The sequence below is a fragment of the Oncorhynchus keta genome, chromosome 33, assembly GCF_023373465.1.
Source record: "Oncorhynchus keta strain PuntledgeMale-10-30-2019 chromosome 33, Oket_V2, whole genome shotgun sequence".
Taxonomy (NCBI): Eukaryota; Metazoa; Chordata; class Actinopteri; order Salmoniformes; family Salmonidae; genus Oncorhynchus; species Oncorhynchus keta.
Genome location: NC_068453.1, coordinates 23,081,907 through 23,109,608, shown reverse-complemented (window position 1 = coordinate 23,109,608; position 27,702 = coordinate 23,081,907). Strand labels below are relative to the sequence as shown.

At 43.7% G+C, this 27,702-nt stretch overlaps 5 non-coding genes across 5 annotated transcripts; 2 read left to right on the top strand and 3 right to left on the bottom strand.

Moving 5' to 3' along the window:
- Window positions 1-23,205: 23,205 nt before the first annotated feature.
- On the bottom strand, window positions 23,206-23,288 carry trnal-cag (transfer RNA leucine (anticodon CAG)). The gene has a single exon. It is a non-coding gene; the product is annotated as a tRNA-Leu (tRNA).
- Window positions 23,289-23,876: 588 nt separating this feature from the next.
- Window positions 23,877-23,958, bottom strand: trnas-aga (transfer RNA serine (anticodon AGA)). The gene has a single exon. It is a non-coding gene; the product is annotated as a tRNA-Ser (tRNA).
- Window positions 23,959-24,234: 276 nt separating this feature from the next.
- trnal-cag (transfer RNA leucine (anticodon CAG)) lies at window positions 24,235-24,317 on the bottom strand. Its single transcript has one exon. It is a non-coding gene; the product is annotated as a tRNA-Leu (tRNA).
- Window positions 24,318-26,190: 1,873 nt separating this feature from the next.
- Window positions 26,191-26,273, top strand: trnal-cag (transfer RNA leucine (anticodon CAG)). The gene has a single exon. It is a non-coding gene; the product is annotated as a tRNA-Leu (tRNA).
- A 273-nt stretch (window positions 26,274-26,546) lies between these two features.
- On the top strand, window positions 26,547-26,628 carry trnas-aga (transfer RNA serine (anticodon AGA)). Its single transcript has one exon. It is a non-coding gene; the product is annotated as a tRNA-Ser (tRNA).
- The last annotated feature ends 1,074 nt before the right edge of the window (window positions 26,629-27,702 follow it).

The following is a 27,702-nucleotide window of genomic DNA, read 5'->3' as shown; positions in this document are numbered from 1 at the left end:
CTTATGTAAATTAGATATTTCTGTATTTCATTTTTTTAAATGCCTAAAAACATATTTTCACTATGTCATTATGGTGTATTGTGTGTAGATAGGTGAGATTTTTTATTTATTTAAAGCATTTTGAATTCAGGTTGTAACACAACAAAATGTGGAATAAGTCTGAAGTATGTATGTTGAAATATGGGTGGTATTACCCTCCGGTTCATTCCTTTAAGTCAACGTTGTTTAAAGACTTCCTCCAGCGACGCCATCGGCCTCGAACCCTGCTGGAGGAACAATATAGAAGCAATAGAGAACAAAATATATATATGTTTAAAGTCAGTCAGGTGACAGATCTGGTGAAAAGGAGACTGGAGTGCCACTTTAACAAAAAAGTGGAACAGTTTATGGTATTCCTGCCATTCAACACCCTCCAACATAAAAACAACATGCTTAACCTGTTCAATAGTGTGTTTGTTCCATAGATATATGTTGCTTTTCTTACCTTACACATGAGCATCGGTCACACCCATATTTACATGGTCCACTGGCACTGGGTAGGCATACATCCTTGCTGGTAAAATAGTAAAAGGCACAGATTCTACTGGCTTTGGGATTACAGTCCTGCATTACTTCAAACACTCAAAGTTTGATTGAATAGAATTACAAACTTTGTGATATTTGCACAAATATCCGTCCTTCCATCACTCTGCCAGTTCTTGGAATCACACTTTTGGTGTATGTTGCTTTTTCCGTGTTTTATTAAGTCAAATTAGTGATATCTGATCTTTGGAGAAACTTCATCATAGTCATAGAACAACATCAGAATACAAGTGTTCTCATTCTAAATACATCAGAACAACATCAGAATACAAGTGTTCTCATTCTAAATACATCAGAACAACATCAGAATACAAGTGTTCTCATTCTAAATACATCAGAACAACATCAGAATACAAGTGTTCTCATTCTAAATACATCAGAACAACATCAGAATACAAGTGTTCTCATTCTAAATACATCAGAACAACATCAGAATACAAGTGTTCTCATTCTAAATACATCAGAACAACATCAGAATACAAGTGTTCTCATTCTAAATACATCAGAACAACATCAGAATACAAGTGTTCTCATTCTAAATACATCAGAACAACATCAGAATACAAGTGTTCTCATTCTAAATACATCAGAACAACATCAGAATACAAGTGTTCTCATTCTAAATACATCAGAACAACATCAGAATACAAGTGTTCTCATTCTAAATACATCAGAACAACATCAGAATACAAGTGTTCTCATTCTAAATACATCAGAACAACATCAGAATACAAGTGTTCTCATTCTAAATACATCAGAACAACATCAGAATACAAGTGTTCTCATTCTAAATACATCAGAACTACATCAGAATACAAGTGTTCTCATTCTAAATACATCAGAACAACATCAGAATACAAGTGTTCTCATTCTAAATACATCAGAACAACATCAGAATACAAGTGTTCTCATTCTAAATACATCAGAACAACATCAGTTGTTCAGTTTTGATATTCATGATAATTAATTATAATATACCTCTATTATCAGCTCTGCTCACATTGTTGAATTATGTCCACTTGTTGTGTATATACTCTGATTACACACCATTGTTCTTCTGTGTGTGTGTTAACACTTGTGTTTGCACAGAGCTGATAATGGCATTTAACCAAAATGCTTCTCTGCATACCACTTTTTTTTACATATACGTTTTTGGGCATTGTCGATATCATAGCTAATGTACATGGTGTTAATCATGGTGTTAGAGCGTTGGACTAGTAACCGGAAGGTTACAAGTTCGAATCCCCGAGCTGACAAGGTACAAATCTGTCATTCTGCCCCTGAACGGGCAGTTAACCCACTGTTCCTAGGCTGTCATTGAAAATAAGAATTTGTTCTTAACTGACTTGCCTAGTAAAATAAAGGTAAAAAAAAATCCTCTTTCTATCTACTATGTAGAGTCTTGGTTTTAACATATTGTTACTCATCATTTGGGTAAGATCAGAACTTGTTTAGTGTTCATTTGTTTGTACCTTTGTCAATGATATAATCCAATCTTGATAGAAATCCCATCCCTTAACCCATCAGAAAGACACTATGCCATCATTTATTTTATAGGTGGTTGCTGAAATGTAGCCTTCTAAAAAAGCCCAGGGGGCTCATGACAATGAGAGTCAGGACCAGGGAGTAAGATTTTTTTTTAGATCACATTTTCTGACTACATTATCATTGTAAATATGGAAATAATTACATTTTGTACTTATTTTCTGTTTGATTTGACATACTAGTTAAGTCACCTAAAATGTTCCTTTTTATCTTCAACAGTGAGATGAAAAATAAGGACGTCAGAATTCTAGAAGTTTGGGGGTAAAACGATTTGTGTTACTGACATAATAAACAAACAACTTACTTTTTTTGTGAACCCCTAACCCTCCACAACCTCTAATGATGCTATCATTCAGTATTAACACACTATTAACATTGAACCCCCTCTGAAGGTTGTGTCAGCAGGACCCTGTCAATTTCAGGCGGGATAACTGTAGTTGTAGGACCCGGGACATGCTGTCCCCACAGGGGTGAGACTCTTCTTTGGTCTACTCTAATATAATCATCTCACCAGATACCACCTCTTTGCAAAACTCACCAACTGCAGCCATTTTGAAAGCAGTACGCTATTTTACAATGTCATTTTTTGCATAGTCTTTTCAGACTCCTGAATAAGCAGTTCAGTGTGTTAAAGGGGTAAGTTATTATGAATGTATTATTGTTAGTAGTAGACATAGTATCCGTAGGAGAAGGTGCATTTGGAAGTACAGGAAATGTAGTCACTATGAAAGAGTTGCTTATGATGCATTGAATATCTCTGGGCGTTCACAAGCTTTTAACATATCTTTTGTTTTTTCAGGCGCACCAATGTGGTAACTGTTACCCCTTGGTTGGCACCAATTGTCTGGAAAGGCACCTTTAATCCCTTGGTTGTTGACAGCATTTACAAGCCTATGCACCTCAGCATTGCCACAACCGTTTTTGCTGTTGGCAAGTAAGTAGTCTCACACACGTCAGCCGTCCCTACCAGGATGTCTGGTAGCACTGAGCCTCAAATGTAGAATAACTTTCGTAGTCGATCATCAAACATTTCTGTAAAAACAAACAATGATAAAGCCTTGCATTCCTATTTTTTCTTGTTGTGTTCCCATTTTGAACCATTTCATGTGTCTGAATGTAGAACTCCGCATATCCGGCAGGCCCATAGAGCAAATCAAGTGCACGTATAGGTCTACCGCTGGCCAATCAGATACCTCAGATCACCGTGTCTGCATGGTTTCCTCAAGCCTTAGGCTATATAGAGAAGCCTCAAGCACACAGTAAAGTTGATACTGTGAAATTTCGAAAACCTGTAAAGCCATGACTAGAGAGAGACTCAAGGGCACATAAACATATTTTCCACACAGTCTGCTCAGGGATTCGAACAAGCAACCTTTCAACTACCTAACCACTAGGCTACCATGAGTAACAACATGCCATCAGCTGGAAGAATGTCCCCTTTTCGTCAGCGGAGAGACGGAGAGTCGCCTCACCGCTGTTCTCTCCCTCCCTCCTCTCAGAGGCCCCATCAGATACAGACTATCAATCCAGTCAAGTAAAATAAAAAGCAAATGATAATGCTCACAAGTAATACAATAATTATCTATTACCAGTGTGATCATGTAACTACAATTTTGAAATATAATTTCAAAATGGTCTGAGAAGAACAACATTGGAATGGCAATTCAAGCATAGCCAATATGCAGTGATGATAATGTATTGGCCCTATAGCCTAATGCACAAACCACATTGCTACAGAACTGTTTTTCTATGTTAATATTGCTTAGGCATAGTCACAGGCAGAAGGGGTGCTGAGGGTGCTGCAACACCCTCTGATAAATTGAAAAACATCTTACTGCGGACATATTTTTTAAGTCCTGTTAAGAAAAGAACCTGAGTGGTAGCTTGATGCAGTCGGGACAGGTACTACGTAATCATATTGGATGATAAATAACCTTTCTATGGCAGCTATTTTTTTTATCCCAAGATGGCGCAGCAGTAAGACGTATTTGATTTTGACCCATGTAAATATTCTGTCTTTTTCAGGGGTTTTGTATACATTTCATTATATTTCCATATCTTTTTTCCATTTTAGAATTAAATATACTGTAGCGACCCGCACAGACAGCTGTGTGTTATGTGTTAGGCTAGGAGGTGGTTGTGTTGTACTGACCAGTACCCGGTGTTCGCGGGGTCCGACATGTCAATCAACCTGCTATCTGCCAATCACGGGAATGCCTGGAATGTTCTGATGCCGGGCATCCTGGTGGTTGGCGGAGTGGCGTGGAGGGGGGTTGGGCAGGGGGGTGGAGCATTGGAAGTTAAGACCAGGTTCAGCCTTTGTTCTCTCTCTCTTACGTCTGGGCTTCACAAGAGAAGGTCACGATTGGCTTGTGGGTTATCTGTCATCTATTTGGCGTGTGCTACGGCCCAAACAGTAGCCTGTGTAAAGTTGGTTTAATAAACCGTCAATTCGCAAACTCAAGCCTCTGTCTGGACAATTGTTCATTTATGATCTAGTCAGGTCATTACATTGGTGTCAGAAGTAAAAACGTTGATACAAGTTAGCCAGCTAGCTAGCTGACTTATGTGGCTAGCTACCATAGGTGAGAACGGGGATTGAAAATGCTTAGAGGGAATCCGAAAGTGAAGGTGGAGGTAGAGGACGATTATGGCCAAGGAGGTGCGTGTGAATGGACGTCGGGGGCTCTGTCTGAGGAGATCGCCAGGGCGTCGGAGCGCAGAGGCCGCTTGAGGGAGGACGTTAGAGCGATGGCGGCTGAAGCGGGCATGAGTGCTTCGTCGACTGTATTTCGCGCGGATTCTGGTGGGCGGACCGAAGTGGCGACGTCGACGCGGCGTGACGAGGAATCTGGGGCTCAGGATGTAAACAAACATGGCGGCGCCCAGTTCCCGGCTGCGTCCGTATCTGTTAAGACCCCAAAGTATTCCGGAGGCGGATTGGGAAGCTTTTCATGCTCAGTTTGAACTGTTAGCTCATTTTAGGGGGTGGTCGGATGAAGAAAGGGCACTGCAGTTGGCTTTATGCCTCACGGATGAAGCTCTGGCCTGTTTGATATTGATTAGCCCCGAGGACAGGCATGATTATGGTGCTTTAGTGGGAGCACTGAGGAGGCGCTATGGACAGTGTGTACAGCCCGGGCTACTGCGCTCCGAACTGAGTAATAGACGCAGGCAGCCTGGAGAGCCTCTGCGGGTGCTAGCTAATGACATTGAGAGCCTCTCTCGGCGGGCATATGCTCACATGCCCCCCTCCGTGCAGAGCAAGCTAGCACGGGACCAGTTCATACAGGCGCTCTCTCCTACGGAGCTGCGCATACAGACCCAGCTGGCTCATCCTGAGTCATTGCAGACAGCCTTGGAGATGGCTTTGGAGAGGGAGCTGGTGTGGGCTGGGGCTTCAGCTGGGGCTTTGGTGGGGTGCAGGGAGACACACCCTCTGTGCGAGCTGGGGGGCAGAGCAGCCCGGAGCCGGAAAAGCCTGCTTGGGTGGCCGAAATGACAAAACTCATTCGTGCTGTGTCGCTACAGGCGGAACGAAACACACGCCCTGGTCCCAGGGTCTGCTGGGGTTGTGGCCAGCCAGGCCATCTGCGCCGAGATTGCCCCATGTCCCCCAGAGCTCAGGGAAACGGCTCGGGGTCCGCATAGACCGGGTAGTGCGGACCCCTGGCTTTCTATCCCAACCACCATCATCTTCAGGAGGAGCCCACCGGCACAGACGGGGAAGCAAGGCTCCACTTCCCCCAGAAGCAGACGAGGGCAAGCGGATGGAGCCTGTTGTTGTGGTGGGCCGGACCTGTGTTGGGGACTTTTGTCATGTCCCTGTCACTGTGGAGGGGTGCCCTGCTCCGCCCTGGTGGACACTGGGTCCACAGTAACCCTGGTGAGGCCAGATATTGTGCCAGGTTGGACTCAGTGTGAGCCTACAACTGTGCAGCTCCGCACAGTCACAGGTGAGCTGGCACCCATGAAAGGGAAGGGAATAATGACTCTGACAGTAGGGGGCAGGACTGTGCGTCATCCTGTGTGGGTGGCGGCTGTGCAGGACCCTTGTATCCTGGGGTTGGACTTTCTTAGGAGCACAGGCTGCCAGTTAGACCTAAATAGGGGCACACTGAGCTTCCAGGGAGGGACGGAAGTCACCATGGCCCCCCCTAATGTCACATTCACTCAACCCAACAAACCCTTTACTCCAACAGTTAAAGCAGCAGAGACTCATGGCTGCGCCCCCTCCCCCACAGCTGTGTGTGACTTTTCCCCAGTCCCCCTGTCACCTACGGCGGTGTGTTACATTCCCCCAGCTACCATGACACAGCCCTCTGTGAGCCCGGGCCGCACCCCCCCAGCCCAGCTACCCCAGATGGGAGAGGAGAGGACACTGTCTGCAGTGAGGGAGATATGGGGGAGGAACTGTGTTGGTCTTGACCCTGAGCAGCAGGAACGGTTGTGGCAGTTGCTGTTTGAATTCAGAGACAGCTTTGCGTTGAGTGAGGAAGAGGTGGGTCAGACTCATCTGGTGCAGCATGAGATCGACACAGGTGATGCTCGACTCATCAAGATGCGTCCCCGCTGTATCCCGCTGGCACGCCAGGAGGCGGCAGACAAGGCTGTGTTGGAGATGCAGCGGGCAGACTTCATTGAGCCCTCAGACAGCCCCTGGGCGGCGCCAGTCGTCATGGTTCCGAAGAAGGGGGGCAAGCTGAGGTTCTGTGCGGACTACAGGCGGCTGAATGAGGTAACCAGGAAGAACTCATACCCCATACCACGTATCGATGAGTCGCTGGACCTGGTTAGGGGTCCTCCTGGTTCTCCTCACTAGACCTCCGCAGTGGCTACTGGCAGGTGCCCCTCTCCCCAGAGGCCAGAGCCAAAACTGCGTTCTCCACTAACAGAGGACACTGGCAGTTCAAGGTCCTGTGCTTTGGCCTGTGCAACGCTCCAGCTACTTTTGAGCGTTTGATGGACAGGGTGCTGGATGGCATCCCCCGACAGCAGTGTCTGGTATACCTCGATGACATCCTGGCCCATGGCAGCTCCTTCCAGTCAGCCCTGGGGGCGCTACGGCGTGTGCTGGAGAGGGTGGCTGCCGCAGGTCTGAAGCCTGAAGCTCCACCCCGAGAAGTGCCACTTCATGAGGAGAGAGGTGTCCTTCTTGGGCCACCGAGTGGGGAAGGAGGGGATCAGCACCATGGAGGACAAGGTAGGGGCTGTCAGAGACTGGCCCACCCCCACCGACCAGCGTCAGCTGAAGAGCTTCCTGGGCCTGGCCTCGTACTACAGGAGGTTTGTACGGGGCTTCTCAAGCGTTGCTGCTCCACTGAACCGCCTGCTGCCGAAGGACAAGGTTTTCACTTGGACAGTGGAGTGTGAGGAGGCGTTCAACACCCTCAAACGTGCACTGATCGAGGCCCCCGTGCTCGCCCCCCCCTGACCTCACCTTGCCCTTTATCCTGGACACAGATGCGAGCAATGTGGGCATGGGTGGGGTGCTGGCCCAGGTGGGGCCAGAGGGGGAGAGAGTGGTGGCGTACTTCAGCAAAACATTTGACAAACATGAGCGCCGCTACTGTGTCACCCGGCGGGAGCTCTTGGCTGTTGTGGCTTCCGTCAAACACTTCAAGTACTACCTGGGTGGTCTGCCCTTTACTGTAAGGACTGACCACTCTGCTCTCCAGTGGCTCATGTCTTTCAGAGAGCCAGAGGGGCAGGTGGCACGCTGGTTGGAGGAGCTTCAGCCGTATGACTTCACGGTGGTGCACAGGGCAGGGGTACGCCACTCCAACGCCGACGCCATGTCCTGTCGGCCCTGTACTGCAGACGGCTGCCGCCACTGTGAACGGAGAGAGGGACGGGAGAGAGAGCTGCGGGCAGAGGAGGGTGTCTGTGCCACAGTGTGTCGGGCGAGCGGTCCTGTCTGCTGTGAGCTGCAGACTGTCGACGTGGCTGAATGGCGGCAGCAGCAGGGACGGGACACAGACCTACAGCCAGTGCTACAGTGGGTAGAGGCGCAGGTGAGGCCACCATGGGAAGAGGTGACAGCGCTCTCACTCGCGACCAAAGGGTTGTGGTCGAAGTTTGAGAGACTGCGGCTGGCTGATGACGTGCTACAGCGGGCATGGAAGGAGTCAGCTACGGGAGAGGAGAGGTGGCAGGTGGTGGTCCCAAAAGCATTGCGGAGGCTGTGCTCCAGAGTACTCATGGGGGTGGGGACTGGACACTTTGGGGTCACAAAAACACTGCGCCGTCTCCGTCAGGGCTTCTACTGGGGGCAGCACAAGAGGGATGTGGAGGACTTTTGTCGCCGCTGTGACAACTGCACAGCGAGAAAGGGCCCCCCAGGCCGCTCTCATGCTCAGCTCCAACAGTTCCCAGTGGGGGCTCCCATGGAGAGGGTGGGAGTGGATGTAGTTGGGCCGTTCCCCACCACAGACATTGGAAACCGCTGGGTGCTCACGGCCATGGACTATTTCACAAAATGGCCCGAGGCCTATGCTCTGCCTGACCAGGAGGCAGAGACCATCGTCGACGCCCTGACAGCTGGGATGTTCAGCAGGTTTGGAGCTGCAGAGTCCATCCACAGCGACCAAGGCAGAAACTTTGAGTCCCGTGTGTTCGCCACCATGTGTGAGAGGCTGGGTATGCACAAGACCCGCACTACTCCTCTCCATCCTCAAAGTGATGGCCTTGTGGAGCACTTCAACAAAACGCTTGGACAGCAGCTGGCCATCGTCTCTTCCAAACACCAGCGTGACTGGGACAAGCACCTGCCTATGGTCCTCATGGCATGCCGCTCCGCTGTCCAAGACTCCACTTCCTGCACGCCTGCCCTCCTCATGCTGGGGAGAGAGATCCGCACCCCTGCGGAGATGGCGTTTGGTCGGCCCCTGGATAGCCCTCATGTTCCTCCGGGGCCGGAGTATGCCCGGAGACTCCAGGACCGCCTGGAGACAGCCCACACCTTCGCCAGAGAGCAGCTGGTGAATGCAGGTGTGAGGCAGAAAAGGAACTATGACGTGCACACCCGGGGAAGGCACTTTGTGGCTGGGGAGCTGGTCTGGGTCTACAGCCCCCTAAGGAAAAAAGGCAGATGCCCCAAGTTGGACAGTCACTGGGTGGGACCCTGCAGTGTCCTGGAGAGGGTAGGGGAGGTTGTGTACCGGGTGCAGCTTCCTCCCAGGGGGAGAAAGGTGGCACTGCACCGGGACAGGTTAGCCCCATACAGAGGGGCCTCTTCTCCCCAAACCCCAGGAACCCCCACAATTCCTCTCTCTGGCAATGACATTCTCCAGGCACCCACCCTCAGGTGCCGCAGACAAGGCTCCAGACAGCCCACTCCCCCTGTCTCCCCCCTGTGTCACCGCGTGGTTCCCCAGAGCCACGGACTGTAGTACCCGTTCCCGCTTCCTTGTCACCCATATCCCTGCCTTCATCCCCTGGTTCCCAGAGGGGCACTCTGCGACCATCACGGCCACGCAGGCAAAGGAGACCTCCGGGTCGCTTCAGAGACTTTGTTTGTTCCCTCGGGGACGAGGGACTTTGTGGTGGGGGGCTGTGTAGCGACCCGCACAGACAGCTGTGTGTTATGTGTTAGGCTAGGAGGTGGTTGTGTTGTACTGACCAGTACCCGGTGTTCGCGGGGTCCGACATGTCAATCAACCTGCTATCTGCCAATCACGGGAATGCCTGGAATGTTCTGATGCCGGGCATCCTGGTGGTTGGCGGAGTGACGTGGAGGGGGGTTGGGCAGGGGGGTGGAGCATTGGAAGTTAAGACCAGGTTCAGCCTTTGTTCTCTCTCTCTTACATCTGGGCTTCACAAGAGAAGGTCACGATTGGCTTGTGGGTTATCTGTCATCTATTTGGCGTGTGCTACGGCCCAAACAGTAGCCTGTGTAAAGTTGGTTTAATAAACCGTCAATTCGCAAACTCAAGCCTCTGTCTGGACAATTGTTCATTTATGATCTAGTCAGGTCATTACAATACCTTCCTGCAACCATCCTCACCCAATGTGGTACGGATCTGCTATTTTTTAGACCTTATAACTTGAACCTCCATCAGAAGCTAGCCATCAGAAGCTAGCCAGCTAATTAGCTACTAGCTATTTAGTCATTGTTAGCCACTGCTAGCAGTCTTTACCTTTAGCATGGACACCAGCCGCTTTAGCCCGGATAGCTCGGATAATATCTGCCAGTCTGCACAGCGCGATATCAGCCCTGAGCATGTCAGACTGCTTATTTTTTCCACTACTTCACCGGATTCCTGCCGCAAGCTCTGGACCATTACACCGGATCTTCGCAGCTAGCTAGCTGCTACCGAGTGGCTATTGTGGCTAACACCCTTGTGCAGAAGCATGCACCAGTAAGCCTCGAGCTAGCCTCGAGCTAGGGCCATCTCTCGGCTAGCAAACAAAGTACACCAACTAAAATACCTCTCTTGCCAATTTGGCCTGGATCTCAACCGGCCTCTGCGTCGTGGATGTGGTGAAGATCCATCTGCTAGCCCCGGCCTGCTAGCTTCCTGAACACTGTCTCCCGCTCGCCTAGCATAGTAATCGACTACCGTACAGCTCCCTGTTTTCTCTATTGCTGCTCATTGGACCCTATGATCACTCGGCTACACAGCTGATGCCTGCTGGACTGTTCATTATAAATAATAATAATAATAATATGCCATTTCGTAGACGCTTTTATCCAAAGCGACTTACAGTCATGTGTGCATACATTCTACGTATGGGTGGTCCCGGGAATCGAACCCACTACCCTGGCGTTACAAGCGCCATGCTCTACCAACTGAGCTACAGAAGGACCACGGTACTTAATTTAGTTTGTCTGTCGACCCCAGCCTCGAACTCAGGCCCTGTGTGTAGCTAACTGACCCTCTCTGCCCATTTATTGCCATTTACCCGTTGTTGTTGTTGTTGTTGTTGTCTTAGCTGTTTACCCGTTGTTGTCTTAGCTCTCCCAATCAACACCTGTGATTTCTTTATGCGTCTATCTAATGTCAATATGCCTTACTCTACTGTTGTTTAGGGCAGCTCTCATTGTTTTATTTTACTGCGGAGCCCCTAGGCCTGCTCAACATGCCTCAGATTGCCCCCTTGTCCCACCCCCCACACATGCGGAGACCGCACCTAGCTTAACTAGCGCCTCCAGAGATGCAACCTCTCTCATCGTCACTCAATGCCTAGGTTTACCCCCACTGTACTCGCACCCTACCATACCATTGTCTGTACACTATGCCCTGAATCTATCCTACCACACCCAGAAATCTGCTCCTTTTATTTTCTGTTCCCAAAGCACTAGACGACCAGTTCTTATAGCCTTTAGCCGTAACCTCATCCTACTCCTCCTCTGTTCCTCTGGTGATGTAGAGGTTAACCCAGGTCCTGTGTGATCCCAGGCGCTCTCATTTGCTAACTTTTGCAACCGTAAAAGCCTTGGGTTCATGCATGTTAACATCAGAAGCCTCCTCCCTAAATTTACTTTATTCACTCATAATCTGTCCGGCAGACTTGTCCTATCTGTCCGACTTGTCCTTTCTGGCTGGCCAGCCTAATTTTTGTCATCTGACTGGCCAGCCAAACTTATCCTATCTTTCTGGATGGTTTACTTGTCCTATCTGTCTGACTTATCCTACCTGGCCATCCAGTTGACTTGTCCTATCTGTCTGACTTATCCTACCTGGCCATCCAGTTGACTTGTCCTATCTGGCTGAACTTATCCTACCTGGCCATCCAGTTGACTTGTCCTATCTGTCTGACTTATCCTACCTGGCCATCCAGTTGACTTGTCCTATCTGGCTGAACTTATCCTACCTGGCCATCCAGTTGACTTGTCCTATCTGTCTGACTTATCCTACCTGGCCATCCAGTTGACTTGTCCTATCTGGCTGAACCTATCCTACCTGGCCATCCAGTTGACTTGTCCTATCTGTCTGACTTATCCTACCTGGCCATCCAGTTGACTTGTCCTATCTGTCTGACTTATCCTACCTGACCATCCAGTTGACTTGTCCTATCTGGCTGAACTTATCCTACCTGGCCATCCAGTTGACTTGTCCTATCTGTCTGACTTATCCTACCTGGCCATCCAGTTGACTTGTCCTATCTGGCTGAACTTATCCTACCTGGCCATCCAGTTGACTTGTCCTATCTGTCTGACTTATCCTACCTGGCCATCCAATTGACTTGTCCTATCTGGCTGAACTTATCCTACCTGGCCATCCAGTTGACTTGTCCTATCTGTCTGACGTATCCTACCTGGCCATCCAGTTGACTTGTCCTATCTGTCTGACTTATCCTACCTGGCCATCCAGTTGACTTGTCCTATCTGGCTGAACTTATCCTACCTGGCCATCCAGTTGACTTGTCCTATCTGTCTGACTTATCCTACCTGGCCATCCAGTTGACTTGTCCTATCTGTCTGACTTATCCTACCTGGCCATCCAGTTGACTTGTCCTATCTGTCTGACTTATCCTACCTGGCCATCCAGTTGACTTGTCCTATCTGGCTGAACTTATCCTATCCGGGCAATAATAATATTATTATTATATATTACGAGTCAGGATCGAGGGAAAGATTAACAGAGCAAAGTAGAGAGCAAAGTACAGAGAGATCCTTGATTAAAACCTGCTCCAGAGTGCTCAGGACCTCAGGACTACCAGGTAGATCTACTGTCTCTGTTATATTATGACAGACCAGCTAGATCTACTGTCTCTGTTATATTATGACAGACCTGGTAGATACACTGTCACTATTATATTATGACATACCAGCTAGATCTACTGTCTCTATTATAATATGACAGACCAGCTAGATCTACTGTCTCTATTATATTATGACAGACCAGCTAGATCTACTGTCTCTATTATATTTTGACATACCAGGTAGATCTACTGTCTCTGTTATATTATGACAGACCAGCTAGATCTACTGTCTCTGTTATATTATGACAGACCTGGTAGATACACTATCTCTATTATATTATGACAGACCAGCTAGATCTACTGTCCCTATTATATTATGACAGACCAGCTAGATCTACTGTCTCTATTATATTATGACAGACCTGGTAGATACACTGTCTCTATTATATTATGACAGACCAGCTAGATCTACTGTCCCTATTATATTATGACAGACCAGCTAGATCTACTGTCTCTATGTCTCTATTGTACTATGACAGACCAGCTAGATCTACTGTCTCTATTGTATTATGACAGACCAGCTAGATCTACTGTTTCTATTATACTATGACAGACCAGGTAGATCTACTGTCTCTATTATAATATGACAGACCAGCTAGATCTACTGTCTCTATTATATTTTGACATACCAGGTAGATCTACTGTCTCTGTTATATTATGACAGACCAGCTAGATCTACTGTCTCTATTATAATATGACAGATCAGCTAGATCTACTGTCTCTATTATATTATGACAGACCAGCTAGATCTACTGTCTCTATTGTATTATGACAGACCAGCTAGATCTACTATCTCTATTATATTATGACAGACCAGCTAGATCTAGTGTTTCTATTATATTATGACAGACCAACTAAATATACTGTCTCTATTATATTTTGACAGACCAGGTAAATCTACTGTCTCTATTATATAATGACAGCCCAGCTAGATCTACTGTCTCAAATTATATTTTGACAGACCAGGTAGATCTACTGTCTCTATTATATAATGACAGACCAGCTAGATCTACGGTCTCTATTATATTTTGACAGACCAGGTAGACCTACTGTCTCTATTATAATATGACAGACCAGCTAGATCTACTGTCTCTATTATAATATGACAGACCAGCTAGATCTACTGTCTCTATTATATTATGACAGACCAGCTAGATCTACTGTCTCTATTATATTTTGACATACCAGGTAGATCTACTGTCTCTGTTATATTATGACAGACCAGCTAGATCTACTGTCTCTGTTATATTATGACAGACCTGGTAGATACACTATCTCTATTATATTATGACAGACCAGCTAGATCTACTGTCCCTATTATATTATGACAGACCAGCTAGATCTACTGTCTCTATTATATTATGACAGACCTGGTAGATACACTGTCTCTATTATATTATGACAGACCAGCTAGATCTACTGTCTCTATGTCTCTATTGTACTATGACAGACCAGCTAGATCTACTGTCTCTATTGTATTATGACAGACCAGCTAGATCTACTGTTTCTATTATACTATGACAGACCAGGTAGATCTACTGTCTCTATTATAATATGACAGACCAGCTAGATCTACTGTCTCTATTATATTTTGACATACCAGGTAGATCTACTGTCTCTGTTATATTATGAGAGACCAGCTAGATCTACTGTCTCTATTATAATATGACAGATCAGCTAGATCTACTGTCTCTATTATATTATGACAGACCAGCTAGATCTACTGTCTCTATTGTATTATGACAGACCAGCTAGATCTACTATCTCTATTATATTATGACAGACCAGCTAGATCTAGTGTTTCTATTATATTATGACAGACCAACTAAATATACTGTCTCTATTATATTTTGACAGACCAGGTAAATCTACTGTCTCTATTATATAATGACAGCCCAGCTAGATCTACTGTCTCAAATTATATTTTGACAGACCAGGTAGATCTACTGTCTCTATTATATAATGACAGACCAGCTAGATCTACGGTCTCTATTATATTTTGACAGACCAGGTAGATCTACTGTCTCTATTATATTATGACAGACCAGCTAGATCTAGTGTCTCTATTATATAATGACAGACCAACTAAATATACTGTCTCTATTATATTTTGACAGACCAGGTAGATCTAGTGTCTCTATTATATTATGACAGACCAACTAAATCTACTGTCTCTATTATATTATGACAGACCAGCTAAATCTACTGTCTCTATGTCTCTATTATGTTATGACAGACCAGCTAAATCTACTGTCTCTATTGTATTATGACAGACCAGCTAGATCTACTGTGTATATTATATTATGACAGACCAGCTAGATCTACTGTCTATTACATTATGACAGACCAGCTAGATCTACTGCCTCTATTATATTATGACAGACCAGGTAGATATACTGTCTCCATTATAAAATGACAGACCAGCTAGATCTACTGTCTCTATTGTATTATGACTGACCAGCTAGATCTACTGTTTCTATTGTATTATGACAGACCAGCTAGATCTACTATATCTATTATATTATGACAGACCAGCTAGATCTAGTGTCTCTATTATATTAAGACAGACCAACTAAATCTACTGTCTCTATTATACTATGACAGACCAGCTCGATCTACTGTCTCTATGTCTCTATTATGTTATGACAGACCAGCTAAATCTACTGTCTCTATGTCTCTATTATAAAATGACAGACCAGCTAGATCTACTGTCTATATTATATTTTGACAGACCAGCTAGATCTACTGTCTATTATATTATGACAGGCCAGCTAGATCTACTGTCTCTATTGTATTATGACAGACCAGCTAGATCTACTGTCGATTGTATTATGACAGACCAGCTAGATCTACTGTCTCTATTATATTATGACAGACCAGCTAGATCTACTATCTCTATTATATTATGACAGACCAGCTAGATCTATTGTATTATGACAGACCAGCTAGATCTACTATCTCTGTTATATTATGACAGACCAGCTAGATCTAGTGTCTCTATTATATTATGACAGACCAACTAAATATACTGTCTCTATTATATTTTGACAGACCAGGTAGATCTACTGTCTCTATTATATTATGAGAGACCAGCTAGATCTACTGTCTGTATTATATTTTGACAGACCAGCTCGATCTACTGTCTCTATTATATTATGACAGACCAGCTAAATCTACTGTCTCTATGTCTCTATTATGTTATGAAAGACCAGCTAAATCTACTGTCTCTATGTCTCTATTATAAAATGACAGACCAGCTAGATCTACTGTCTATATTACATACCTTAAGGGAACATTTCGGCAGTTGCTGTATGGTTAGTGAGAAAGTCCATATTGCAAATGTACGGTCCCTTACTAGACGCCCGAAATCGTTTGTAAAATTCCCGGACGGCGTCGGGCCCAGCGGCAGGGCCAGACCTACCGGGAAGTCATCAAATGAACTTTGTCGGACATTCGGTTTCCGTTTTACAAAAATAATCAGATTTTGGTCATTTTTCCGCTGTCCCGGAAAATCCCACAAGAGGGCATAAGCAATCATATTGCTATTGGACAAAACATCATGATTCACGACGGGGCCTTATCTCGAAAACGGAAAATATTTCGAAGCCGAAACTCGGTGAGCGTAGGTTTGGCATAATGGGCAGTTGGCCCCTAACAAGATGGTGTCTAGGCCTCAACGGTTTTTGAGTTATGGCCATTTATCTGGGATTAAAGGTCCAAAATGAAAATAGAGAAATTATTTTTCCACTTCACGTCAAAGTCAAGGAGCCTCCGGTGTCAATAAAAAAAGAACCAGCCATTTATCAATCTTCATTTAAGAGAAATCGTACAATGACAGATTGGTGATGTTCATGGATAGGTGTTTTTTTTTCAACGGTTACAGATCCAGTTGCAGGGTGTTCTTACGAATCTTTTTAAAGTGTGCTGCGGAGCTCTGCGAGATTCCTGTGATTTTCTATGATTTTCTGAAATAACACACACTACCTAAACCCTCCGTAAATAACTCAGTTCTTAATGTAAAGACTTAAAACTCTGGATTCTGTTAAGGCATACCCCAATCAGGATATGATTTTATTTATAGCTTCCTGTGTCAACCGGAAGTGCCTTAAATGGTGTCACAGTGGCAGTTTCCAAGGGTTAAAAAGGTCAGATCTTTTCAAAACTTCATATGTGTGATTAGGCAACCCCCATAAACTGTAAGTCAGTCATTTCTCCCAACAGATGTCAAAGAAAGGCTCTCTCTCACACACACACACACACAGAAACACACACACAACAAGGATGGAGTGACAAAGTGCGGTGCTTAAAGACACACAAAGCCTACAATGGCATTTCCATATTCTCTAGGCCGTGCCGAGTTCAACAAGATGCCCCGCTTGACCGTAGCTCGCTCGGTCTAAGCACAGCGACCATTAGCAAAGTAGGCCCAAAATGAAGGCTGGCCCTCAATGTCATTTGCTTTTGGGTGACAGTGAGAGAACCATTAAGGTGAGAAGCACAATTCGACCTCAGGAACGTACCTGAGGTCCTCCCGATCCGTAAAAGCCTAACATTGACCGTGTGGCATTAACCCTTACCAGTTTAAAGAAGGTGTTTACATCAAACCGTTTGCATTGACTTCTCTCCCCGTAGGAATACATTGCCTGCACCTCTAAATTCAACCTGAAGCCTATGTGGGTTATGAATGCCTTATGAACCTGTCTTCTATGACAGTCAATCAGACCACTATGAGGTCTACCTGTGTCGATTCTAAGCTTCCTGGAGCAACCGGAAGTGGTTAAATTGACCCAAAAGGTGTTTTGATCTGCATAACCTTCAAAGGTGAAAATGACTACATTCAACCCTGTGTAGATCGTAGATCAGTCAATTTTAACTTAAAGACTTAAAACTCAGGATTCTGTAAGAGTCTACCTCAGTCAAGACATGTGTTTACCTATAGCTTCCTGTGCCAACCGGAAGTGCCTTTAATTGGGTCAAACTGTCTGTTTTGAAGGGTTAGAAAAGTCACATCTCTCCAAAACTTCATATGTGTGACTAGGTAACCCTTCTAACTGTAAATCAGTCATTTCTCCCAGCAGATGTCAAAGAAAAGCTCTCACACACACAGCAAGGATGGAGTGAAAAAGTGCGACACAGAGAGCAGGCAATGGCATAAACATAATCTCTAGGCCGTGCCGAGTTCAACGAGATATCCCGCTTGACCGTAGCTCGCTTGTTCTGAGCGCAGCGACCATGAGAAAAGTAGGCCCAAAATGAAGCCTGCCCCACAACGTCATTTGCTTTTGGGTGACAGTGAGAGAACCGTTAGGGTGAGAAGCACAATTCAACCTCAGGTGCAAGCCTAACCTTGACCATGTGGCATTAACCCTTAATAGATAAAAGAAGGTGTTTACTTCAAAGAGTTTGCATTGACTTCTCTCCCCATAGGAATACATTGCCTGCACCCCAACATTCAACCTGAAGCCTATATGGGTTATGAATGCCGTATGAACCTGTCTTTGGTAACAGTCCATCAGGCCAGTATGAGGTCTACCTGTGTTGATTCTAAGCTTCCTGGACCAACCGGAAGTGGTTAAAATCACCCTAAAAGTGTATATCCATACCCTGCCTGCAGTTTGATAGACATAGTGCATTCAACCCTGTGTAAATCAGTCAATTCTAAACGTAAAGAATTAAAACTCAGGATTCTGTAACAGCATACCCCAATGAGGATATGTGTTGACGTATAGCTTCCTGTGCCAACCGGAAGTGCCATAATTGGTGTCTCAGGAGCTGTTTCGAAGGGTTTAAAAAAGTCAGATCTGTCCAAAACTTCATATTTGTGATTAGGAAACCCCCATGAACTGTAAATCAGTCATTTTTCCCATAAAATTTAAATGGAAAACTAAATCACACAGACACACAACTTGTAAGGAGGGACGTATTGGGGTGCGTAGAGACTGACAGTGCCTGCAATAGTAAGCTTTGTTCGAGCTAAAAAAGAACCGTCAGACCTAGAGTTCCGAAACTTTAGAAACCTGTTCTAGACCTCAGGTCGATAGTGCGTGGTGAGTTAGGTGGCTCTAGAAGGTTTGCGGACCGAGAAACAGCCTCGTACATTTGCAATGACTTCAATTCATTTTGACCATTACGAAAATGACAACATTTAGAAATGTCCCAGAGTCGTAAGACTATGTGCATTGCGACCGTCTCGGCCCATAGAGACGGAACCCAACGTTTCTGTCCGATAGCTCATTCAAGGACCCCGTAGCAAGTCATGGAAACAAGTGGATTTTCAGCACCAATTAGGGTTTTGCTCGGACACCAAATGACCTATCGAGCCGAAACTTGGGATTCGGGGTCGCCTAAGCTAGGACTACACATAACATAAGAAATGGACCCGCAGCTAGAACGTAACTACGTGTTTTATGGTTTCTTTATGGTTTGAACCGAAGGCGTTGTGAATTTTGGGCCAGCTCTGAAGTATGTGATAGTTGGCTACTAAACGAGTTGGAAAAAGTGGGTTTGGTGTCAGTTTGTATCAGTTTGGTGTCAGAATGATATCTAATTGACTGATGGACGGTGACTTGCTGGTGACTCTTGTCCATTTGCAATATGTTTAAACAGTGAGGTACCATCACCAAAGTGACATTCTGAAATCAACCCTAATGAGCGATTGAGATGAACCAGAATCACTGCCCAGCCATCCCGAGTTCATCGGGCCAGTCAATTTCGCATTCCTGCAGGATTTTTATAGCATGACAAATTTGTGATGGTACCTGCCCATTGAACCATATTGCAAATGCACAGTGACTTTGCAAAAGTAAGAAAACATAAAAAAATGGACATGATGAAATCAACACAACGAGCGTTGGAAAGTAGCAACTATCACTGCCAGGCCATCCTGTGTTCATCGGGCCAGTCAATTTCGCATTCCTGCAGGATTTTTTTAGCATGACAAATGCTGATGGTATATGCCATAAATATTGCTGTTTACAATTACGCATGTTTGCAAAAAAAACATACTCAAATGTCCTGAGAAATCACCATATTTTTATTTTTGGGTTACCAGTTGCAGATAACGTCAGCATTTGCAAATGAATCACATCAAAAACATTGACAAATGGACACATGTTTTACATATGTATTGAATGAACAGAATCACTGCTAAATGCAATCCCGAGTTATCATTTAATTTTAACGTTACATTTTGCAGGATTTTTATAGACATGACAATTCGGATGGTACCTGCCCATTGAACCATAATGAAATGCACAGTGACTTTGCAAAAGTCGACAGAAACCCAAACAAATGGACATGAAAATCACCATATTTTTGTTTTTCTTCCAGTCAAACAATGCACGTGCATTTGCAATATGATTATACAGTGAAAAAACATCACAAAATAGACATTTTGAAGTCAACACAACGAGTTCTGGAAAAACTAGCCTGATTTTGTGTTTAAATGTAGTCAAAATTTCTGAAGGATGGTTGAGCATGTCAAATTTCTTATGGTAAAGTATATATAATAAATGCACGTAAACTTGTCAAACTATGATTCAACAGTGAATTAAGCTTTAACATGTTATGATGAAGCCAACACAACGTGATGGAAAGGAACTACAGCCCGGCCATCCTTGTTCCCATAGAGGCATTAATATTAGAATGACCAGTAAATGCATTTACAACCATATTTTTATTTTTGGGTTACTGAGGTCTCTATTTTCAATCACCAGTTGCACAACAATGCGAAAATATTTTAAACAGTCCATAACCTTTTAGGGAGTTTTATTCCTCTGCTGGCACTGTTTTTTTACCATAACGCACAATGCGCAAAAATATTCCTAAAAATATTTAACTCAACATTAACAAGTAAAATAGCTCAAATGAAAGATAAACAAGTTGTTTATCTAGCCAGCAAGTCAGACTAAAATGTTTTACAAAACATAGCACATATTTATGTCAAACCACCACCGCTGAACATAGCTGTTAGCATAACCAAGTAGGAAAAAATATGCATGGATAATAAACCCAGGATTAAATGCAAAAATCATTTTTTATTTTGGGTTAATGCTTCATCAATCACCAGTAATATAACAATGCACAGTACATTTGCAATATTTCTAATAAAAAACATCACCAAATGGACATGATGAAATCAACAAATGAGCTCTGTTTAGCAATTATCACTGCCAGGCCATCCTGTGTTCAAAAAATTTGCATTCCTGCAGGATTTTTATAGCATGACAAATTCATGATGGTACATGCCCATTGAACCATATTGCAAATGCACAGTGACTTTGCAAAAGTGAGAAAACATAAACAAATGGACATGATGAAATCAACACAACGAGTGATGGAAAGGTACAACTATCACTGCTCGGCCATCCTGTGTTCATCAGGCCAGTCAATTTAGCATTTCTGCAGGAGTTTTGAGCATGTCAAATTTCTTATGGCATTTGGCCCCAAAAAAAAGTGACTTTTGACTTTGACTTTTGACTTTGACTTTTGACTTCCTATGAAATCATATTGCAAATGGACAAATCATATTCCTTATGCACAAGTAAAAATAAAAAAAATATGATAATAACATTTTACAAAAGTATATTCATACAGTCCTTACACATGATTAATTGACATAAAATCGAAACAATTTCTAAAAACGGTCCAGAAAGCACTTTTTTACAAGGGTGATACGTTTTTTTTTTAAAGTTCACATTTTCGACTTTTAACTTCCTATGAAAGCATATTGTAAATGGACAAAACATATGCCTTATGCGCATGTAAAAAAAAAAAAAATTATGATAATAAAATTGGAATTTCGAAAAACGGTCCAGAAAGCACTTTTTTAAGGGGTGATAAGTTTTCGACAAAAAAATCATTTTTTCAAAATTTTGCTTTTGGATGTTGACTTGGGTTACATTTCCAATATGAAAAACCAAGGTGGAGCGCACTCGCCACCTGATTTTTAAAGTGTTACAACTGGCAATTGCCACATGGCATTTGCCGTACACTTTGCATGAATCAACGCCGAATTGGGTGGTATTGGACATCGTGTATATGGTTTGTCCGATGCCAATGACTTCCCATTCATTTTTGTCCAATTCAGGGGGTATTCCCTTACAGTTGTAACACCTTCTTTTAACTGGTAAAAGGTTAATGCCACACGGTCAAGGTTAGGCTTGCACAGATCGGGAGGACCTTAGGAACGTACCTGAGGTATAATTGTACTTCTCACCCTAACGGTTCTCTCACTGTCACCCAAAAGCAAATGACGTTGTGGGGCAGGCTTCATTTTGGGCCTACTTTTCTCATGGTCGCTGCGCTTAGACCGAGCGAGCTACGGTCAAGCGGGGCATCTCGTTAAACTCGACACGGCCTAGAGAATATGGAAATGCCATTGCTGGCTCTGTGTGTCTTTAAGCACCGCACTTTGTCACTCCATCCTTGCTGTGTGTGTGTGTCTGTGTGTGTGTGTGTGAGAGAGAGCTTTTCTTTGACATCTGTTGGGAGAAATGACTGACTTGCAGTTTATGGGGGTTGCCTAATCACACATATGAAGTTTTGAAAAGATCTGACCTTTTTAACCCTTGGAAACTGCCACTATGACACCATTTAAGGCACTTCTGGTTGGTACAGGAAGCTATAAATGAACTCATATCCTTATTGGGGTATGCCTTTACAGAATCCTGAGTGTGTGTTATTTCAGAAAATCATAGAAAATCACAGAAATCTCGCAGAGCTCCGCAGCACACTTTAAAAAGATTTGTTTGAACACCCTGCAACTGGATCTGTAACTGTTGAAAAAAAAAACCTATCTTTGAACATCACCAATCTGTCATTGTACGATTTCTCTTAAATGACGATAGATAAATGGCTGGTTCTTTTTTTATTGACACCGGAGGCTCCTTGACTTTGACGTGAAGTGGAAAAATAATTTCGCTATTTTCATTTTGGACCTTTAATCCCAGAGAAATGGCCATAACTCAAAAACCGTTGAGGCCTAGATGCCATCTTGTTCGAGGCCAACTGCCCATTATGCCAAACCTACGCTCACCAGGTTTCGGCTTCGAAATATTTTCAGTTTTCGAGATAAGGCCCCGTCGTGATTCGTGATGTTTTGTCCAATAGCAATATGATAGCTTATGCCCTCTTGTGGGATTTTCCGGGACAGCGGAAAAATGACCAAAATTTGATTATTTTATAAAACGGAAACCGAATGTCCGACAAAGTTCATTTGATGGCTTCCCGTTAGGTCCGGCCCTGCCGCTCGTCCCGAAGCCGTCCGCAAATTTTACAAACGTTTTCGAACGTCTAGTAAGGGACCGTACGTTTGCAATATGGACTTTCTCACTAACCATACAGCAAATGTCAAAATGTTCCCTTGAGGTATGTCAGAAGTGGGATTTGAACCCACGCCTCCATTGGAGACTGCGACCTGAACACAGCGCCTTAGACCGCTCGGCCATCCTGACTACAGCACATTTGGACAACAGGTCCACATGGCTGAAATCTTAACAAATGGCTTAATGGGTATTTTCAACGCAATCGTGTTATTATTTATTTTTAGGGTTTAACAAGACAGCTCAACTGTGACATGTGGCTTGACTTTAGATGTGGCCAGTTCGATTACCCTGCAGACTTTAAGAGTGTCTTCAGAATATGGCCATTTTGACATTAATTTAAAAATGCCTCAGATAGGACCAAAAAAGTGTCTGGAGCTATCCGTCAGGGTAAGAGTGACAACAGGTTTCCACATGTGAAAATGGGGGAAATCTTAGCAAATGGCTTAATGGTTATTCATGAGAATCGTGTTGTTGTATTGTTGAGTGTATCATGAGATCTCACCTGAAATCTGTGGCTTGACTACAAACCTGTAACCTATGCTAGTGTGGCCTATAGAGCTAGAAGGATGGATAATCAGGTGTGTAAAGGTGTGAGGTGGGATCCTATCCCAAATGGAGAACTAATCCCTATGTACTTGTGGAGATCTGAGAGGATATGATTGGTATAAGAAACACGACTAAGCTTCAACCTCCGGATGAGTCAAGATTGTTCTATTTCGTTGTCGGCAGGATTCGAACCTGCGCAGGAAGATCCTAATGGATTTCTAGTCCATCGCCTTAACCTCTCGGCCACGACAACAGGCTTGTCAGCAGTGAATGGGCCACCAGGCATAGCCTACAGAAAGTGATAATTTTACAACTGAAAGACAAAACAGTAACTCATTAACTCATTATAATGCAAAAACTTGAAATGTTCCCCTCATTCATTTGTTATTAAGTACAGGTGTTTTCTTATTTTCCTTGATCTTTGCTCAGCTCCAGAAGGTTTGCATTTGAGAGTGTTTATTATAAAGTGTTATTTCATCATCTTATTATTACTGCTAAGCAGCATGACTCCTGAGAGGAACTAAACAACTGTCAGAAGTGGGATTTGAACCCACGCCTCCATGGGAGACTGCGACCTGAACGCAGTGCCTTAGACCGCTCGGCCATCCTGACTACAGCATAGTACCTGGGTATCGGGTTAAAGAGTATGGGGTAAAAGTAGAAATACTTGCACAGCCTTCTAAAATCACCATTTAGAGACCTGTAAATTTTGCAGGCTGTGCCTATTTCTACTTGCACTTTCAATAGTCATTTGTTTTGTATCAATGAAAAACTCCAGTCATTGATTTAACCTCAATATGGCCTTCAATGGAAAAGAGTAGTAAATCGTCATTGAATGAACGCTAAACTGGCCTCAGAATATGGCCATTCTGATATAAATGATAAAATTCCTCAGATAAGACCAAATGCAAACCTGTCTGGAAATAAAGCAATCATCAGGGTAATAGTGAAACAGGTCCAACAAATGACTGGGGAAATCTTAACAAATTATTGCATAATGAGTTTTTCAATGAGTTTATTATTTATTTTTCAGTTTAAAAGGCAGCACTCACCTGTGACCTGTGGCTTGACATTAGATTGTCGGCGACTTGGTTACCCTGCAGACGATATTTTTGTTCTTCCCGCAGGTACAATCCACTGACAACGACCGACAAGTTGTGACGTTCCGAGATGCTTTTTGTTATTCGCCTGTTTTCCCGCCTGTAAATCATTCTTGCAGATCTCTTTCAGCCTCTCATCAATAGCTGTTTTTTGCAGAATATTAAAAATACGACCTGGTTATCCATCACTACTCATATTAACGCCACAGGTGTCATTTACATTACCTTAAGTCATTTATTTTTCAACTGGATTTTACAAAGGTGCATGACATGCAGGCGCTAAAAGTTGTCAGGAGTGGGTTTCAAACCATGCCTATAGGGGAGTCTGCGACCTGAATGACCATTAATGGTTATTTTCAATGCAATCATGTTTTTACTTTTTCTTTTAGGGTTTAACAAGGTTTCTCTTACCAATGACTTTAGATGTGGCCTTTTTTGATCCTATCTGCAGACTTTTTAAAGTGTCTTAAAATATGGCCATTTTGAAGACACTCTAAAGTCTAAAAATCCTCAGATAGGACCAAAAAAGTGTCTGGTGAGCTACCTTGTTAAACCCTAAAAGTGAAAACAGGTTTCATTGAAAATAACCAAATCATTCAGGTCAAATGGCTATAATGGTTAAACCCATGACAACTTTTGCGCCTGTATGTCATGCACCTTTGTAATATCAGTTGAAAAATAAATGACTTCAGGTAATGTAAATGACACCTCGTTAATATGAGTAGTGATTAACTATCGTATTTTTAATATTCTGCAAAAACAGCTAGTTGATGAGAGGCTGAAAGAGAATTGCAAGAATCGCGCAATTTCACAGGCGGGCCACAAACAGGCGAATAACAAAAGCATCTCGGAACGCACAACTCGTCGGTCGTTGTCAGTGGATTGTATTGGCGGGAAGAACAAAAATATAATCTGCAGGGTAATCGAAGTCGCCGCATCTAATGTCAAGCCACAGGTCACAGGTGAGCTGCCTTGTTAAACCCTAAAAATAAATAATAACACGATTGCGTTGAAAATACCCATTAAGCCATTTGTTAAGATTTCCCCCATGTGGACCTGTTGTCACTCTTACCCTGATGATTGCTGATATTTCCATACACTTTTTCGGTCTTATCTGAGGAATTTTATCATTTATATCAGAATGGCCATATTCTGAGGCCAGTTTAGCGTTCATTCAATGACGATTTACTACTCTTTTCCATTGAAGGCCATATTGAGGTTAAATCAATGACTGGAGTTTTTCATTGATAAAAACAAATGACTATTGAAAGTGCAAGTCGGTATCGTGCATAAATTTACTGGTCTCTGTGGTGATTTTAGAAGGCTGTGCCTATTTCTACTTTTACCCCATACTCTTTAACCCGATACCCAGGTACTATGCTGTAGTCAGGATGGCCGAGCGGTCTAAGGCGCTGCGTTCAGGTCGCAGTCTCCCATGGAGGCGTGGGTTCAAATCCCACTTCTGACAGTTGTTTAGTTCCTCTCAGGAGTCATGCTGCTTAGCAGTAATAATAAGATGATGAAATAACACTTTATAATAAACACTCTCAAATGCAAACCTTCTGGAGCTGAGCAAAGATCAAGGAAAATAAGAAAACAGCTGTACTTAATAACAAATGACTGAGGGGAACATTTCATGTTATTGCATAATGAGTTAATGAGTTACTGCATTGTCTTTCAGTTGTAAAATTATCACTTTCTGTAGGCTATGCCTGGTGGCCCATTCACTGCTGACAAGCCTGTTGTCGTGGCCGAGTGGTTAAGGCGATGGACTAGAAATCCATTAGGATCTTCCTGCGCAGGTTCGAATCCTGCCGACAACGAAATTAGATTTTCTTGACCCTCCGGAGGTTGAAGTTTAGTCGTGTTTCTTATACCAATCATATCCTAACAGATCTCCACAAGTACATAGGGATTAGTTGTCCATTTGGGATAGGATCCCACCTCACACCTTTACACACCTGGTTATCCATCCTTCTAGCTCTATAGGCCACAGTAGCATAGGTTACAGGTTTGTAGTCAAGCCACAGATTTCAGGTGAGATCTCATGATACACTCAACAATACAACAACACGATTCCCATGAATAACCATTCAGCCATTTGCTAAGATTTCACCCATTTTCACATGTGGAAACCTGTTGTCACTCTTACCCTGACGGATAGCTCCAGACACTTTTTGGTCCTATCTGAGGCATTTTTAAATTCATGTAAAAATGGCCATATTCTGAAGACACTCTTAAAGTCTGCAGGGTAATCGAACTGGCCACATCTAAAGTCATTGGTGAGAAACCTTGTTAAACCCTAAAAGAAAAAGTAAAACACGATTGCATTGAAAATAACCATTAAGTCATTCAGGTCGCAGACTCCCTATAGGCATGGTTTGAAACCCACTCCTGACAACTTTTTAGCGCCTGCATGTCATGCACCTTTGTAATATCCAGTTGAAAAATAAATGACTTCAGGTAATGTAAATGACACCTCGTTAATATGAGTAGTGATTAACTATCGTATTTTTAATATTCTGCAAAAACAGCTAGTTGATGAGAGGCTGAAAGAGAATTGCAAGAATCGCGCAATTTCACAGGCGGGCCACAAACAGGCGAATAACAAAAAGCATCTCGGAACGCACAACTCGTCGGTCGTTGTCAGTGGATTGTATTGGCGGGAAGAACAAAAATATAATCTGCAGGGTAATCGAAGTCGCCGCATCTAATGTCAAGCCACAGGTCATAGGTGAGCTGCCTTGTTAAACCCTAAAAATAAATAATAACACGATTGCGTTGAAAATACCCATTAAGCCATTTGTTAAGATTACCCCATGTGGACCTGTTGTCACTCTTACCCTGATGATTGCTGATATTTCCATACACTTTTTCGGTCTTATCTGAGGAATTTT